Consider the following 18,559-nt stretch of genomic DNA (forward strand, 5'->3'; position numbering starts at 1 on the left):
TGGCTCCTGCTGTCCTCACACCTGCTCGCATGCCACTGGACAGGATCCCTCATGGAGGGCTCCCAGACCCAAGGTGACCCCTTCCACCAGACTAGACAGCAAAAGTAGGCACCACTGAATACTGGCGGACAGAGGCGGACTGACCATTGAGCCACTCGGGCACTGCCCGAGGGCCCTGGGTCACTAGGGGGCCCCATCGGGGTTGCCAGCCTCAGTAAAACCAGGGACAGTATGTATAAATCTGTGTTTTTTTACATCTGTCTGTGTATACTGTGTGTACATGTATGTGTATACTGTGTGATTGTATACTGTGTATGTGTATACTGTGTGGCCCCATAATCTCTGATTGCCTAATCTCCTATTGGCCGGGGGCCCCATGAGTTATCAGTCCGCCCCTGCTGGCGGAGGTGGTCTTTTAAGATAACCTGGGGCAAGGTCTCCTAAAAATGAACTGCAGATCAGCTGATCTATCATGAGAAAAACAATAAAGATGCCACTGCTGGCATCTTTTTCTAAAAAGCCAGTTGTCTGCATGTCATGCTGATCCTCTTCCTTCAATATTTTGAGTCATTAACCCAAAATAATTTACAGATAAGGAATCTTGACTTCACTCGGACTTTCCTGATCTACATATTTGTTCCAGATCAGTACCAGAAAGTTTAGAAGCTAAAGAGTTAGTGAAGCAGCCAGGCAACTAGCATTTTTTGGGAGATAAGCAATGGCAGCACCTATAATTTTCTCATGATTTTGTGCACATTATTATTAATCATGCTATTACAATATTATTCGTGTTATGTGAATTTGTGCTATTACATTATTATTTTTTTTTTGTTACTTTCTTTTTTATTGAAGGTTTTCATCATTACATGAAAAGTAACAATACAGACTAACAAAATACAAATTGAGGACAGAAACTTGAAAAGCAAAACAATACCCGCCGTATGGCAGGGAAATCCAGCACAATAATAAAGAAACCCGTGATCAGTAAAATGTACTCTTCACTTAGAACAGTGCAACAAGAATAAAAACATTGTTGCGAACCCCACCCTCACCATCCCATCAGTGAAAAAGTTGTTTATTGCATAGGAAAGATAGCACATGCATAAAAGGTGGGCTTATAATAAAATAAGTCAGATTAGTCCCACCGATAGCTAAGCATCCCAGTATACAGGATCATGAAACTAGATAGAAGAATCTAGCAATGCTTCCTCTAGGAACCACTATAAATAGTTATACTCAATCCAAAATAATGGAAGTGGAGAACACCCATCCTCCAAAATGTTGCCATATTTACGAAATGCACCCCTTTTGGAATATGTGGCCTTGTAGAAGGGGACAGAATTTCATTTCTTTAAGGTGTTTAAATTTATGAATATTTTCAGTACAAAACAAACCAGGCCTGGTAGAAAGTTGACCCAACAGACTTCCGTGTGGACCTGTTTATTTCACATGCCCTCACATTCACACAGTGGTCTCTGCCTGCTCCCCCCCAAAATAGAAAAACGATGTATTATAAATACATTTGCACTTCTAGTACAAGGTTGGTTGGTTGGTTGGTTGAAATCTTATACTGGGATGGGACCTGTTGTTAAACATGGCTTCCAAATTTTTGAAAAATGCATGACCAGCTAATAGAAAGTCATTTGTATTTAGGTAAAATATTTGTAAAGAAATTATTGAAAGCTTTTTATGTCCTGAGTTGTTGGATGCTTCCATTTTAGTAACATTGCCTTTCTGGCATAAAAGAGTAGTAGACATATTCTCTTTTTTGAGGCGTTTACCCATACCTCCCAACTTTTTGAGATGGGAATGATGGACACCTATCAGCAAAAGTATGCAGGCATAGGACACACCCCTTGCCACGCCCCCTTAAAGGAGAATTGTACAAAAAACAAGATTGGTTAAACCCACAAGTGCTTTTTATACCACTACTATTCCTTTATATTGGCTTTTGGAATTTACAAATGCAGCAATTTAGAAATAAGATAAAAGGTTTAGCACTGGAAAACACTTTTTGATAGATGAAAAGTGCATTTTTATATACAACTATATAGATCAGACCAAAATGAGGGACAAATGAGGAGGAATGAGGGACAGAGAGACATTGCTTCAAACCAGGGACAGTCCCTCGAAAGCAGGGGCAGTTGGGAGCTATGATTTACCCATTATATGACATAGTAATATAACAGGGAGGTGTAATTATGGGAGGTAAGGCAGATTAAAGCCCAAAGTCTGTATCAATAGCGGGTGTACTTGTTGCCAGTAAGGTGATATTTAAACACAAGACCAAAAGACATTTTTAATATTCAAAGCAAGCAAACCCATCCATCCGTGTCTCCATGCCTTATTTTGCCAAGAAAGCACTTTGTAAAATACTGCCTAGCATTTCTGGCTGTAGCCATCTTGAGTAAGGGCAGGTGATTCATGTAGCATTTACTTCCTGGAATCCATCTGCCCTTCGCTCATGCATGCATGCAGAAAGGTGTGCTTAGCTGAGAAAATCCCTCCTCCCCTCTTGAAGACTCCTGGGATGTATGACATCATTTGGCTAGACTTGGAAACCAGAAAGCAACTTCAGAAACATAAAAAAAAAAGTTTAAAACAAGTAAATATGATGTACTTTCCTGCCTATTTACTAATGCTAGCAGCATATAGATAAAATAACCAATGCTGATTGAGAGAGTGCAGTTCCGCTTTAACGTCCTATTTGGTGGAAAGACTCCAATACATTTTGACCAGGCTTTGTCAAAGGGAGTAGGGTCTGTTGTTGGAGAGAATGCTACAGATGCATCGCTAGTTTAGGGATAGCCATTGCAATTAGGGTACTTTGAAGAGGAGAGGTCAGTATCTTTAGGGTTTGTGTTCCCAGTTGGGCCTCAACAGCGTGTCGAAATATGAGGTACCTGTAAATGTGATGGTTATGCAGTTTAATACATTTTTTAAATACGTACAAATGTACTCTGAACATGAATGGTGAACATATTTAATTCCTCTCTGCACCCACCATAGGACATCTGTGAATAGCAACCTATCTAGGTGTAGGGGTGGTAGATTGCTACGATAAAGATTTATTTATTGTGAGGTGCAAAATAACATAATGGCCTTTGAAATCAGTAAAAACATTTATACACTCAAAAGGCACATTTTTGATGATCAGAATGGATGCATAAGACCCCTTTCACACGGGGCAGACTGTGGCTGCGATCCGCTTGCTCAGCAGGGGATCTGTCCGCTGGTCAATGCTGAGCAGGTGGATGACAGGTCCATGTCCACTCCGCTTATGCAGAGCAGACACGGCCGCAGACACAGACTGCTTTCCTCTATGAGCAGGCAGAAGTAAACAGACCCCCTGTCCATTTACACTCGACTGTCATCCAATCCGCTGGCCGGAAGGGGAACAGATCCCCATTTGTCTCTTTATGGCGGATCGGATTGGATGTAGGCGGGTGTAAATGGACACATGTCTGTTTACACCTGCCGCTCCATAGAGAAGAATGGAGGTTTTGATTGAGTCCACCTGAAAATCTTCCTGTCCCTGTGAAAGGGGCCACTGTCATCATTTCAGGCTATTCCATTTTTTGTTGTGTTTGTCAGCAACTGTTAAAAAAAAAATGTGTTTCCCATTTCCTGTGCATAAAATTTTCTAACAGCCTCCTGTCTCGAGGTGAAGGTCCAGGCTTGGTCTCCACATTTTTAAAACCATGATGCCAGATATTCATTGTCTTTGAGCATATGTTGTCTTAATTCCGCTGTAATGTGTCCATAATCCAGCAGGCGAAGGGGATACAAAAGTCTTCCAGATTCTTAGCAATCAATTTATGGAGAAAATGCATACCTGGGGGCAAAATTGTTTCAATAGATTACTATGGCTGGTATTTCCTCAATTGATATCTACTAAGCAAGTCTTAAGAATTACCATAGAGAGATGACTATTCCATTCATCTCCATGGCCCCACGTATACACAGTAGTTTGGAGTAGGGTTGCCACCTGTCCGACATCCGGGGTTTTCAATCATGTGTCCTGGTTTCAGTCCAACTGCAACCCAGACACATTATTCAGACAGGAATGTGGCTCAGAACAGGGCCTGAGGGGAGGGCGAGGGGACACTATGTGGGCAACATTACTTTTCTCTTTGTGCCCAAAGGTGTCCCAGGTCTGTTACAATTGTATAGGTCTGAACTTTAATTACTGATTTGCTCAGAGGTGGGTCAGATGAAGGGCATTATTTTCAAGCAAATAAGATTGACATGTACAGTACAGTACTGTATTAACCACTTGACCTCCCGAAGGTTTTACCCCCTTCATGACCAGAGCAGTGTTTACTATTCGGCACTGTGCTACTTTAACTGGAAACTGCTTGGTCATGCAACACTGTACCCAAATGAAATTTATGTAATTTTTTTTCACACCAATACATCTTTCATTTGGTGGTATTTAATCGCTACTAGGGTTTTTATTTTGTGCTATATAAACGAAAAAATATTGAAAATAAAAAACAAAACAAAAAACTAAAATTTGGAAACAAATAATCTTCATACATTTAGGCATAAATGTCTTTGGTGAAAATAACCAAAATCAGTGTATATTATTTAGTCTGGGTGAAAGTTATCAGTAAAGAGAGAGAGTCTACATACTATTGTATATATATTAGAAAATTGAGCAATCCTGATGTACTGAGTGACTCATTTCGTGAGGCCCTAAAATGCCAGGTCAGTACAAATATGCCCCAAATGACCCCTTTTAGGAAATTAGACAGTCCAAGGACACTGGGGGGGCTGATCAGCAGGGATTTTTTCTCTACATTATCATTTCATATAACAGTGATGATCGCTGTTATAAGCATTAGCTTTTAATGTCATGAATGGCCCCTCTATCTAGATCTAGATGGATTCTGATTGGCCAGCGCCGTCCATGTGACAGTGCTAAACAATTAGAATGCTTCTTGTCTATACGCACCGAAAGGTACAGATAGGAGATTTAAGCCACAGGGATTTCAAATGCCCAGATCGGTGAAGCGGCGTCCCAGTGCATGACAGCGGGGGATCGTGGGACACTGGTACAGCGGAACCGGGGGGAGGGGGTCCAGTGTAAGTTCACTTTACAGATTTATTTTAAAGGTGAACCTACACTTTTAACCACTTCAGCCCCGGAAGATTTTACCCCCTTCCTGACCAGAGCACTTTTTGCGATTCGGCACTGCGTCGCTTTAACTGACAATGGCGCGGTCGTGCGACGTTGCACCCAAACAAAATTGACATCCTTTTTTCCCCACAAATAGAGCTTTCTTTTGGTGGGGAAAAAAAAACTGCCTCTGCAGTTTTTATTTTTTGCGCTATAAACAAAAAAAGAGCGACAATTTTGAAAAAAAAAAACAATATTTTTTACTTTTTGCTGTAATAAATATCCCCCCCAAAAATATATAAAAAAACTATTTTTTTTCCTCAGTTTAGGCTGATATGTATTCTTCTACATTCTTTTGGTAAAAAAAATTGCAATAAGCGTATATTGATTGGTTTGCGCAAAAGTTATAGTGTCTACAAAATAGAGGATAGTTTTATGGCTTTTTTATTATTCATTTTATTTTTTTACTAGTAATGGCGGCAATCTGCGATTTTTATCGGGACTGCGACATTATGGCGGACACATCCGACAATTTTGACACATTTGACACATTTTTGGACCACTGGCGATCAGCGATCAGTGCTATAAAAATGCATTGATTACTGTAAAAATGTCACTGGCAGTGAAGGGGTTAACACTGGGGGGGCGATCAAGGGGTCAACTGTGTTCTAACTGAAGAGGGGACGGGACTTGCTAGCGGAAGAGATAGATCGGTGTTCATACTTTGTATGAACACACGATCGGTCTCTTTTCCCCTCAGAGAACCGGGATCTCTGTGTTTACACACAGAGATCCCAGTTCTCGCCGTGTCACGAGCGATAGCGGGAGACCGCCGGTCATCGCGCCGCGGGGCACTCGCATTGGCTCAGCAGCGGGCGCCCGCCCCTAGTGGCCACAGGGTGAAGCGACGTAAGGTAACGTCGTTTCGCCCAGCCTTGCCATTCTGCCGCAGTACAACTGTGGTGGCTGGTTGGCAAGTGGTTAACTTGCCATAGATGGATCAAAATGTAGCCGGTTCAGCAGGGACCAGCCGAATTTCAATCCATGGGTGGCCGTCTCTTTTCAACAGAAGTCGATCTTTACATCAACTTCCGTCGAACAATCATTTTGGAAAACTTTTTTTGATTCAGCAGGTGCCGTCAATCAGCGGGACTCTCCACTGTCAGAATAACATGTCTCGGTGGAGGGGGATTCCTACATCCACCTTACTTGTGTGGATGAAGGAATCCATTGGTATTCTTGTTGTTTGGCTAACGGGCTGAATGAGAAAAAAAAAGAATCATCTAAGGCCAGCTTTACCTGAGAAAAATGAAGATCATTTTTTTGGAATATTGAGCGATAACCCTACAGGAATAATCAAATCCCATACATAAAAATCAGAATGGTGTTTGTCCACCTTGTCAAATACAAACCCAGAGAAAGGACTATATTTTATATTTGGCTTCATGCCTTAACATGTTCAGAGACAGAGACTGAAGGAAGAAAAAAAAAGGAATTTTGAAAGTTTTACATCCCTCACTTGTTATTGCAGTCAAACAAAATAAGGGGGTAATGTGATTTTCCATTTTCAGCAAGGTAACAGGAACCCTTTTATGGCTGGATATGTGGTAATCAGTGCAGATTGTACAATCAGAATCTGACCTCTGAAGGATTTGCAAGAAGGTTTATGGATCCTCCTTAGATAGGGTAAATAAATAGAAAGCATCAATATACACAATCCTATACCCACCGCTGAACCAGTGGAAGGCAAAAAAAAATCAGATCCCCACCACAGCCAGATAATGCAGGTGCACTAGGCCGGCGTCCACCACAAATGAAGAGAGCCCCTGGCCCAACTAATCTGTTCTTGAACAGTTTGCTACTGTATCCATTTAGAGGTCAATTAAGACAAATCAAAGGCCCTTAGTCTGACTCTCTCCCCACAGGATTTTGCTTTTCTACAAGCCTCATTCCCCTTCTAAAGTCCATGGATTCCATTCCACGCCTGGGCATCTGCTTGACAGCCACATGGGACTCACAATTTTGGGCCAAAAACCTTCCTATGCTCACTAAACTTACCTCCCTGATGACTCAATGGCCGTTTATACATATCTCATGGATGGGCAAAATCACTGCGGTTAAAATGACCCTGCTTCCCAAAATCCTGTACCTTATTTGTGTGATTAATGTACCCTTACCATATCTACGTATACTGTAACAACATTTTTTTTTTCAGCTTATTTGGGGGAAGGGTTTACCTAGGACTACCTAGGCCCACCATTTTCCTACACAGAATATGGGGTGGCCTTGTGCTCCCCCATCTTTTAAAGTATTACCACATTACTCAGGTTGCCCAACTGACCAAACTGCATGCAACTAGGGAAATCCCTCTATGGGTGAGTTTGGAAGCGGCAGAGTGGGATCCATTAACAACCCAGATAGCAAGCAATTAAGCTGCAAGTTACAAAATGACTTGCTAAGCTATTGCAAAACTTGCCAGGCTTCACAAGTTTGTTGCCCAATTGCAGCAAGTCCGCATTGCATGACTCCAGATCAACTTTCTTTGCAAACATTCTGCAAGTCTGCTGCAGGTTCTGGTTCAGGTATGTTGTGCAATAGTCATCCCAGCACACGGGGCACTGTGGCTTGCAGTGCTCCTGCTGTAGACTCACTACTGCAACTTTGCTCTTGCTAGAGACTTGCCATGCAAATTTGCTACAAATTGGAAAAGTGTCAACTAGAACTTGTTAAGTTAAAAACTGAGTTACACGCACTATGATCCATGTCAATATTGACATCACCCTACATGATCGCATCCTCAAATTTACTTAAATTTGGCAACCATGGATAGACAAGTTCCTACCCACTAATTTCAGTCCTATGCTGCTTGAGTCATAATGTCATGTTGCTACTGCCCAGATAGCAAGGGTAACTTGCCACAAATTTGTGGCAGTGTTGAATTGTAAGTTTGCACATTTTCACTGTCAAGTACACTTGCAGAACACTTGAAGCACAAGTTCTTGTTGACACTTGTCCAATTTGTGGCAAGTCTCTAGCAAGAGCAAAGTTGTCGTGCTGAGTCTACAGCAAGAGCTTTGCAAGTCTACAGCATGAAAATTCATCCATAGTGACCCCTGTGGTGGAAGGACTATTGCACAACATAACTGAACCAGAACTTGCAGCAGACTTGCAGAATGTTTTCAAAGCAAGTTGATCTGGAGTCCTGCAATGTGGACTTGCTGCAATAGTGCAACAAACTTGTGAAGCCTGGCAAGTCTTGCAATAGCTTAGCAAGTCATTTTCAAACTTGCAGCTCAGTTGCTTGCTATCTGGGTGTTGGTCTTTCCAGGATGACATAGCCCAGCCCCCCACCCCCCAGGAAGCCGCCCTCTGCTCTTCTTCCCCACCTACTTGCTTCTCTCTTCTTTTTCATACAGTTTTCCTATCATTTTGCAAGGGACACTTTGTTTTCTGCGTATGCTATCCTAGCAGTATTCATCAGTTCATGACCTACAGGTTTATAGCTGCTTTGTATGCTCATTTATCCTAGATTTAGAGGCCTTAGTCTTTTGAATCCAGTCAATACTTTCCGAAAGTGTGTCCCATTCTTCATTCATTCATTCTTCATTTGTATGTAAACCTTGAAAACTACTTTTGAACAGAGAAAAATAAGTTATTCTTCCCTATGGCTCCCGCTGCTGTCTGCGTCTTCAATTAGACCAGGAAGTGGAGGAGTGGTGCTGCAGACAGGACAGCGCTGGATTGGTGACAGGAGTCAGGTAAGCTTTTAGGGATTGGGGGGGGGGGGGGGGACCGGATGTTTTTTACCTTAATGCAGGGAATGGATTAAGGTAAAGAAAAAATTAGACTTTAGAACCACTTTAATAGTTATTTTTCAACTACCTGAGCACCAGTGTATAGGGGGCTTCTAGAAACCTGGCCATCTTGTAAAATAGGGCTTTTTTACTGCCACTATAGGGGAATGCTCACTGATCATGTATGTGAAAGGGGTAAACATGTGCGGGGGAGGGGGTAGCATGGAACACATATAAAGATAAGGGTGCAATACATACTGCTAGCCAACAATGGTTCAGGTGCCTAAGTTAATAAAGCTGCTGAGTAGCTTCATCATGAGGCACTGCAACATTCAGTTATGACTCTCTGTCTCTGGGGTCTCCAAACTTTCTAAATAAAGAGCCAATTTACTGTCCTTCAAACTTTAGGGGGGCCGGACTGTGGCTAGTGGGTGTAGAAAATGTATCAGTGCCCCATCATTGGTTTTAATGGGAGAAATAGTGCCCCATTAATGATGTCAGTAGGGGGAATGGTGCCCCATCATTGGTGCAGTTGGTGGAATAATGCTGCAGGGGTCAGATAAAGCCTAACAAAAGGCCGCAGTTTAGAGACTACTGCTCTGTCTCATCAAGTATCCATGGGTATGTGGTGGAACTTTTAGCAATAATTTTTCCTGCATTAAAGTGTTACTAAACCCACAATAGTAAAATCAGTCTGTATATGCAGAATAGCATGCTTGTTATACTAACTGTGGAATTTAAGGGGTTAATCCTCTGCATTTTGTAAAAAGGCTTTTTGATCCTATATGCACAGATCCTCCCCCTCCTGCAGGGTCTCTCTTGGCAAGGCCAGATAATACACAGTCAGAGTAGTAAAGCTGCACATGCTCAGTTTGGTCTCTATTGCTGGAGAGAACATTTCCTTGTGGATCAGAGCTAGCCAGGTCACATGATATTGACATCACACAGTGGGGCATGTGTACAGATCCTAAATGACAGCCCATCCCCCCCCCCCCCCCCCCTCCTCCTCCATGCCCAGTAACTAAAAAAAAAAAAAGAGAGTGAGATGTCACATCTTGTTTGATGGATGATCCGCCACCAACAACAGCATGGGGACACAGGCTGTAGTGGTAATCTCCTCCTACCTGAACACTCAGCACTCAGGCAGACCCTGCAGTTTATCATGTGACTGTGGTATACAGATCAGCCAAAAAGGTATATAGTGGCAGTATTTTAATGTAAAAAGATTTATAAGCTGTGGGCACTGTGGGGAGGGGGGAGATTAACTATTTTCATATTACTGGGTTTAGTAACAAATTAATACCTTTTAGAAGGATGAAAGAAGCCTGGAAGCTTTATATAGACCTCATTTTAGAGATATAACAACTAAAAATACACAAAGACCTCAAAAAATGCATTGTTTATTGCCATTCATATTCATCATGTATATTGAAAGGAAAAACAAATAAACAACCCAAATAGACTCCCTCATATCCATATACATCTTTGGTTTAGCTGTGTCTAATGCTATGTACACACGATAGGATTTTCCGACAACAAAATCGTGGATTTTTTTCCTTCGATGTTGGCTCAAACTTGTCTTGCATACACACGGTCACACAAATGTTGTCGGAAATTCAGAAACGTCAAGAACGCGGTGACATATACAACACGTACGACAAGCCGAGAAAAATTAAGTTCAATAGCCAGTGCGGCTCTTCTGCTTGATTCCGAGCATGCGTGGACTTTTGTGCGTCAGAATTGTGTACACATGATCGGAATTTCCGACAACAAGTCTTCTTGTTGGAAAGTTTAAGAACCTGCTTTCAAACAGTTGTCGGAAATTGTCCGATGGAGCCTAAACACGGTTGGAATTTCCGACAACAGGCTCATATTGAACATTTGTTGTCGGAAAATCCTATCGTGTGTATGGTCCATAACACTTTAGCCAAAGGTATCCCTCACAGAAATATCTCATATTGAAGACTTATGCCTGGTACACACGATTGGACTTTCCGCCAACAAAACCGTGGATTTTTGTCCGAAGGGTGTTGCTCAAACTTGTCTTGCATACACACGGTCACACAAATGTTGACCAACAATTACGAATGTAGTGACATACTACGTGATTTTTTCAGCTCTTTAGCGCCACCCTTTGGGCTCCTTCTGCTAATTTAGTGTTAGTAGAAGTTTGGTGAGTGTTGATTCGCGCTTTTCTTTTCACGTTTTTCATTTAGCGCTTTTCATTTCATGCTTTTCAGTTTGTTTCTGAACGGCAGTTCATCAACCGGACATGTTGTGGAATCAGAGGAGATAACGTGTTATTTATTATTGGCCTTGGAGTTATTGCTTTAACATAATTTTTTGGGTTGAATAATGATTTTGATTTGGTATATTTTCTATATTTTTGGATGTATAGAATGCACTTTTTGGTTAAGTTCTATTGCAGATAGCATGTCTAATTTTATTTTTTTTAATGCACAATAAAACAATTGTGTAGAATAATACTTGGCTGTGTGTTTTACTTCAAATGACAGTTTGGGAGTAGGCAGTTACATAAAAAAAAAATACAATGTAAAATTGACAAGGGACACCAACATAGTTGTATCTTTGTTCTTAAAAACTACTGGATAATGGTGTTGTGGTAACTTGCCCAAATAAAAAAAGAAAAAACATAATAATATTATTCTTGATATCACTAGAGAAAAAAAGCCTTTGAAAATTAGTTTGCAATAACTCCATCAGTATCACCAACAAAGCAGCTTCATTATTATCCCATTAAAGAAGAAGAGAATTATGCGCTGCATTTGGAGATTTCATAATTTGCCACGTCACGAATGTTAATTCTCCATTATGAATGCTAGTTTACAAGACCGACCGCCTCTGCCTCCAAGCATGCGTGTTTGTACTTTGGACTTTTGTACACACGCTCGGAATGTCTGACAACAAACATTTGTTGTCGGAAAGTCCAATAACAATTGTCCGATGGAGCATACACACGGTCTGACTTACCGCCAACAAGCTTACATCCAACATTTCCCATCGGGAAAATCCCCACTGAGAGCCAGTCACAGTCTCCAGTCATGCGAATTGGATGCAGGGAAATCCACATCCAATTCGCATAAGGGTGAACCCAGCCTTATATAGTATGTGAACTGCCTTATATCTCCTTCTAGAAACTGAAAGTGAAGGTCTGCAGGGTTGGCAAAAACTCCTGGGAAATACCTGGTTCACACCTATGTGTTTCTTGGTGCTTTTTGCAGAAATGCACTACAGTCCTTTTAACATGGTTTCCTATGGGACACATTCACATCTATGCCTTTTTCAGCTGCTGCATTTTTGGAAAGGGTCAGGGACTTTTTTAAACGTAAAACAGGGCTATTTTGGTTCAGCAGACTTCAGTGGAGATGCTGCAGAAAAGCGTTTTTGACGTGTTTTGTTGTTTTTAATCTGCCCAACAACAAACTGGGCAAAAAAAAAAAAAAAAACAGAAAACGTAAAACACACAGCAAAAAGCACTGCAGAAGCGGATCAAAAGCAAACTGCATAGGTGCGAACCAAGTATTTTTTGTCACAAGCATTGCACTTTGTGCTAGTTTCAAAGCTAGTCTGGCTGAAAAAAGAAACCATCTAATTCAACCAATCCCAAAAAATAAAAAATAAACAAAATAAATAAATAGAAAACCTCCATATACAGAACCCTATACCCACAGTTGATCCAGAGGAAGGCAAAAAAAAAAACCCTAGGTAAACCATGGTCCAATTTGCTCCAGCAGGCAAAAAAGTAAATTCTTTCCTGATCCCCCAGAAGCCAATCTGATATTCCAGGTTATGTTGTTAATTTACTAAAGGGATTTTTCGTTTAGCTTAGCAAATGAGGTGAAAATTCACTTTGCAAAGGATAACCAATCACATGAAGGACATTATGGGGGGATTTTACTAAAACTAGTACAGTTCCTCATAGAAACCAATCATCTTCCAGGTTTTATTGTCAAAGATTAATTGAACAAGCTGAAGTTAGAAGCTGGTTGGTTATTATGCACAGATTCTGTGTGCGCCAGTATTAGTAAATATCCCCTTATATGTATTATTTGTTATACAGTATCTAATATTTCATTATTATTGTACTTATTTGTCACAAGAGGATTATCAGTGTATATCTGTACTCTAAAATGTCCTAATTTTTTATTTAACCACTTGTCGACCAGCCGCTGTCATTATACTGCAGCAGGTCGGCTCGTTCCCGCAAATCACTGTAGCTGTATGTCGGCCCTTTAAACAGCTCTAGCAGGAACGCACACGCTGCATGGCGGGGGACCCGATGCGTGAGGCCAGCGGCCGCAATGTCCGACGGCCACGCGCGATCGCCGGCACAAGAGCCAGAATGGGGATGTGTGTTTGTAAACATTCCCCATTCTGTCAGTAGAGGAGAGACAGATCATCTGTTCCTAGTAATTAGGAACAGCAATATGTCTCCTCCTCTAGTCGGTCCCATCCCCCCACAGTAAGAAACACACTGAGGGAACACATTTAACCCCTTGATCACCCCCTAGTGTTAACCCCTTCCCTACCAGTGACATTTACACAGCAATCAGTGCATTTTTATAGCACTGATCGCTGTATAAATGTCGATGGTCCCAAAAATGGTTCAAAAGCGTCCAATCTGCCTGCCGCAATGTCGCAGTCCCGCTAAAAATCGCAGATCGCCACCATTACTAGTAAAAAAAAATAATAATAAAAATGCCATAAATCTATTCCCTATTTTGTAGACGCTATAACGTTGGTGCAAACCAATCAATATACGCTTATTGTGATTTTTTTTTTTACCAAAAATATGCAGAAGAATATATATCAGCCTAAACTGATGAAGAAATTTATTTTTTTACATTTTTTGGGGGATATTTATTATAGCAAAAAGTATAAAATATTGTTTTTTTTTTTTTCAAAATTGTCGCTTTTTATTTGTTTATAGCGCAAAAAATAAAAACCGCAGAGGTGATCAAATACCACCAAAAGAAAGCTCTATTTGTGGGGAAAAAAGGACATCAATTTTGTTTGGGTAATATGAATGTACTAATGCGCAAACCAGGATAACCAACACTGGTGAGTACCTGCCAACATGAAATATGTTCCCACACAATGATAATTAAAAGTAAATAGATGTGACGCTTGCTCAATATCCTAAAGTGCTAACGCAATATCCTCAGGTGATAATAATATCCACATATGCAAAAAAATATAATGATAAAATTATCTAAAACCAAATCAATAAAGTGCTAAGTGCAAAACATTTTCAGTGCCAATGGAACTTCTGCTGATCTGCTGATCGTAATCCCCCCCCCCTCCGGTGTCATTTGGCACCTTTCAGGGGGGAGGGGGAAGCATATACCTGTATAATCCAGGAATTTGCTCCCACTTCCGGGCATAGATCACCACAGGCTCTGCGGTGATCTACGCCATGTCTGGCCCCTCCTCCGCCCCCCCTCCCCACTGTCTTCTGGGAGACACACAGATCCCAGAAGACAGCAGGGACCAGTGAGGACGCACAGCGCAACTCGCGCATGCGCAGTAGGGAACCAGGCTGGGAAGCCGCAAGGCTTTACTTCCTGATTCCCTTACCGAAGATGGCGGCGCCTCCACCCAAGAACTGAGGGACAGATCGGCTTCGGGTGAGGACATCGCGGGCACCCTGGACTAGTAAGTGTCCATATTTTAAAAGTCAGCAGCTGCAGTATTTGTAGCTGCTGACTTAAAAAAAAAAAAATTTGGTGGAACTCCGCTATAATGCAAAAAAATCTTCAGTGCAAAAATAGTTCATAGATAGTGTCACCGATCACAGTGCAAAACAAAGTATCCGATTCTTACCGTGCTTGTAAACCTTTGTGTTTTTTCACATTAATGCATCCTATGGTGGATGGTGGTGGTGGAAGCACTACTTAGGAATCGGATACTTTGTTTTGCACTGTGATCAGTGACACTATCTATGAACTATTTTTGCACTGAAGATTTTTTTGCATTAAAGTGGATGTAAACCCAATGTCATCCTTTCTAAACTACTGCCATAGGTGTTATCTATAAGGATATATATGCCTCCTGCATGTATCTTTACCTTTCAAATTTCCCCCCTCTGTCTGTTATTAGACCTGAAAAACTGCAGATTCTGTGGGTGGGTCTGTTGTCTGGAGCTCGGTGGGTGGAGTCATGATGTCAGTAGACTCCCCGCCCACCTCTACACTCCTTGTCAATATGCATTTTCTCCTGTGTATTTCTAACACTGAACTTCTGCTATGATCTCTAACTTCCAGTGAAAAGACAGGAAAGTAACCACATGACTTCAGCATGCCAAATCATGCTGAGGTGTGGAACAGCCAATCCTTGCAAAGCTGCTGTAGAAAGGAGTGGGGGAGGGAATTAAAAAATAATGCATGTCTTAGGCTAGTGCACGAGATATGTAAATCACCTGTCACTCACAGCAAGGGGGAGCATTTGACAAAGTTTTTCTCAGTTTGTCAAGATTTATCTCACTGGACAATAAAAGAGGATTGCTCAGAGATGGATTAACTCTGTGTGGCAAGACTGGGCTCAAATGATAGGAATTCTTATACTCTACAGTATGATATATATATAAAAAAAAAAAATCTGGTTTACATCCACTTTAAAGTGGAGTTCCACCCATTTAAAAGTCAGCTGCTGACTTTTAGACACTTACCTGTCCCACGGTCCAGTGATGCGGGCGAATGAAGCCTCGCTCCTCTCCCCCTCCTCTCCACGGTGCCGGCATTCTAACTGGGCGCCCGGATGTGGATTCACAACTGGGGGCGCACTGAGCATGCACAAGCCGCGCTGCGCGCTATGAATGGCCGGAATAGGCTTTTTTCGTTTTACCTTCCTTGCTGAATGCATTACGAGTTCGCTGCTCGTAGGATACTATGCTTTGTAAGAACAACTGCTAATGTGAGTACCTTGTATATGATTTGTGTGAATAAAAGTGACCTATAAAAACATACTTCACTATCTGGGTACTTTATCCTATATCTTGCATATAATGGAGATATGATGTGGAGGAGGAGCTAGGAGCGGCACTGTCCCAGGACCCCAGCTAGACATATCCCAGCCCCATATAGGATCCTGTAGAGTCAGCAAGTCTGGACACAGGGACACAGGAGAGACCCAGGACCACGAGATTTAACAACTTATATGCGGTTGACCTAGCACCGCTAGGTAAGGGGCCATTGCCTACACTAGTGCATGCTGCATGAAGAAGATAGAGAGTGTCTGATCTACAAATAACACCCCACTGCCATTGGAGTGATTGCGTTTAAAACACTGGCCTTTTGAACACATTTTTTCTTTGGACACTTGAAGTATTAATTTTATTCTGGACACTTATGATCAGAGTGGTTTTATTCACATACATGATCATTCACAATATAGTTGCACTGTTGCACAGGGTCGCAATACAAGGATCAAGCGACCATTCCGTTTTCTTTGTTTACCTCACTTGGTTTTTATTTTTTCACTTGATTTATGACTGTTCATCTTTATCCATTATCCCATTGTTGCACTTTAACATATGTATGAATTTAAGTTTGAGTTTTTAGGCACAAGAGCACGAGCACTATTGGCTATATTGAATTTCTACCCATCTTCAATATATGTATAATTGGTTGTTATTACTTTTTTAATTAACTTATACACCAGTATTTATTCTTATATCTAGAAATATTGATTGGATCTACATATTTAATTTTGAATCACCACATCTATGCATATTCTTTATTTCAACTCATGCGATTTTCTGACGTTTTTCACTACTTAAATTTTTGTGATCTATGGATATCAGGATATAATATCTATTCCTACAAGCAGAGACACCTCTGGTTAGCGCAGCACCACCCCCCTCTCTCTTGTACCATTGTGTTTTGGGCTGGTGTTTGAGCCCTTGTTTTTCGGTGCATGCAGCTTTCCAAAAAGAGAAGTTGTATACAGTCTCAAATAATTGATTAGTAGACCGATTTTCCCAACTGGTAGCGCAGGAATAACCCCCGTTTTTTCATCTATTTACTTTTGTTTGGGTACAGTGTCGCATGACCGTGCAATTGTCAGTTAAAGCGACGCAGTGCCGTCTTGCAAAAAATCACCTGATCATTAAGGGGGAAATTCTTCCGGTCCTTAAGTGGTTAAAGTTATCTCATCATTGCAATACATACTGCTTGTTATTAAGGTCATTAATGGCAAAAGCTGCTTCTATGGGCATGTGTGGTGGAACTTTCAGCAAAAATAATTCCAGCATTAGCGCCCTTTAGAAAGATGACCGTCCCCCCCACCCCAGGCAGCCTGGAACTTGCCCTTTACCAAGATGGTCTTACCTTTGCCATTTTTTTCCTGATTCAGATCTTTGTATAGACCTCATTCCAGAGATATAACATCTGAAAATACACGAAGATCCAAAAAATAAGCGCATCGTCACCATTTCCATCCATATTCATATTTGTCATGTATATCGAAAGGTAAAACAAATAAACAACCCAAACAGACTCCCTCAGATCCATATACATCTTAAGTTTAGCTGTGTCTAACTCTGTAGTCATAGGTCTCTATCACAGAAATGTTGTGCCTTAAAGGCTTATATAATCTCCTTCCAGAAACTGCAAGTGAAGATCTGTCTGCAGGGCTGGCAAAAAAAACCTCCTGGAAATTACCCATTACACTCTGGGTGACATAGTTGGTCACATTGAAAAAAGTCACAAGTCCATCTAGTTCAACCAACCAGCTGATCTAGAGGAAGGCAAACAACCCTAAATAAAGTATGGTCCAATTTGCTCCAGCAGGGGAAAAATATATTCCTTCCTGATCCCCCCAGGAGGCAATCGGAATATACTGGTGGTGTCATTGATTTACTAAAGGGAATGAGGCTGTTCACTTTGCAAGGGAAATTTCCCTTAGCTTAGTGAATGCGGTGAAGATTCACTTTGCAAATGATACCTAATCACGTGCATGGAAAATTCAAAACAGTATTTCTGTTTGCACATAGATTGGATGATGGAAGTCAGCAGAGCTTCACTTCATTCTCTAAGCTAAGTGAAAGTTCCCTTGCAACATGAACAGCCTATGTGCCTATACTAAATAAACCTGTATTTTATATAGTTTATTTAATTAGCATTATTCTTATAAAACGTACAATGTATTGTATTGTTTTTTTATTTAATTATTCATTATTATTGTGTTTATTTGTCAAAAGGGGAACATCAGTGTAAATCTATACCCTGAGACAATATAAATGTAAATTTTTAATTAATGTTTTCTTGCTATACTGTAATTTTTATGTTTTTACCTGGTGCTGTACTCTACTGATTTTCAATAACAAACACTGACTTTAGGCTGTTTTTGGCGCAACAAAAATTCCTCCTATGCAGTGTGGTTGCCCTCATACTGCGAAGGTTAAATTCTTGTTAAAATCTCCATGCGCCTTTTTCCCTCCACTCTCCTATAGCCACAAGTCCTCTGACATCATCAAGTACAATGCAGTGTCCATAGCCCTGCAGTGGAAGCGAGGACACCAAGGGGACAGTCCACCGCCAAAGCATTGGGGAGAGCAGGCCTTTTAAACAGCTCTAGCAGGCGCGCTCCCGCCCGCTGCATGGCGGAGGACCCGATGCGTGAG

The 18,559-nt window shown here is 41.2% G+C and overlaps 1 long non-coding RNA gene across 4 annotated transcripts in view; it reads right to left on the reverse strand.

The window, feature by feature from the left end:
- Positions 1-640: 640 nt before the first annotated feature.
- LOC141108493 (uncharacterized) overlaps positions 641-18,559 on the reverse strand; it is a 67,635-nt gene continuing 49,716 nt past the window's right edge. For 2 of the 4 annotated variants that reach the window (XR_012236079.1, XR_012236077.1), the window contains exons 4-5: positions 17,265-17,324; positions 641-3,835 (exon numbers count right to left, since the gene is read on the reverse strand). This is a non-coding gene — a long non-coding RNA (uncharacterized lncRNA). The remainder of the gene's footprint in view (positions 3,836-17,264; positions 17,325-18,559) is intronic. The other 2 variants (XR_012236078.1, XR_012236076.1) reach the window with 1 other exon arrangement.

Source organism: Aquarana catesbeiana, linkage group LG09 (assembly GCF_042186555.1).
Source record: "Aquarana catesbeiana isolate 2022-GZ linkage group LG09, ASM4218655v1, whole genome shotgun sequence".
NCBI classification, from domain to species: domain Eukaryota; kingdom Metazoa; phylum Chordata; class Amphibia; order Anura; family Ranidae; genus Aquarana; species Aquarana catesbeiana.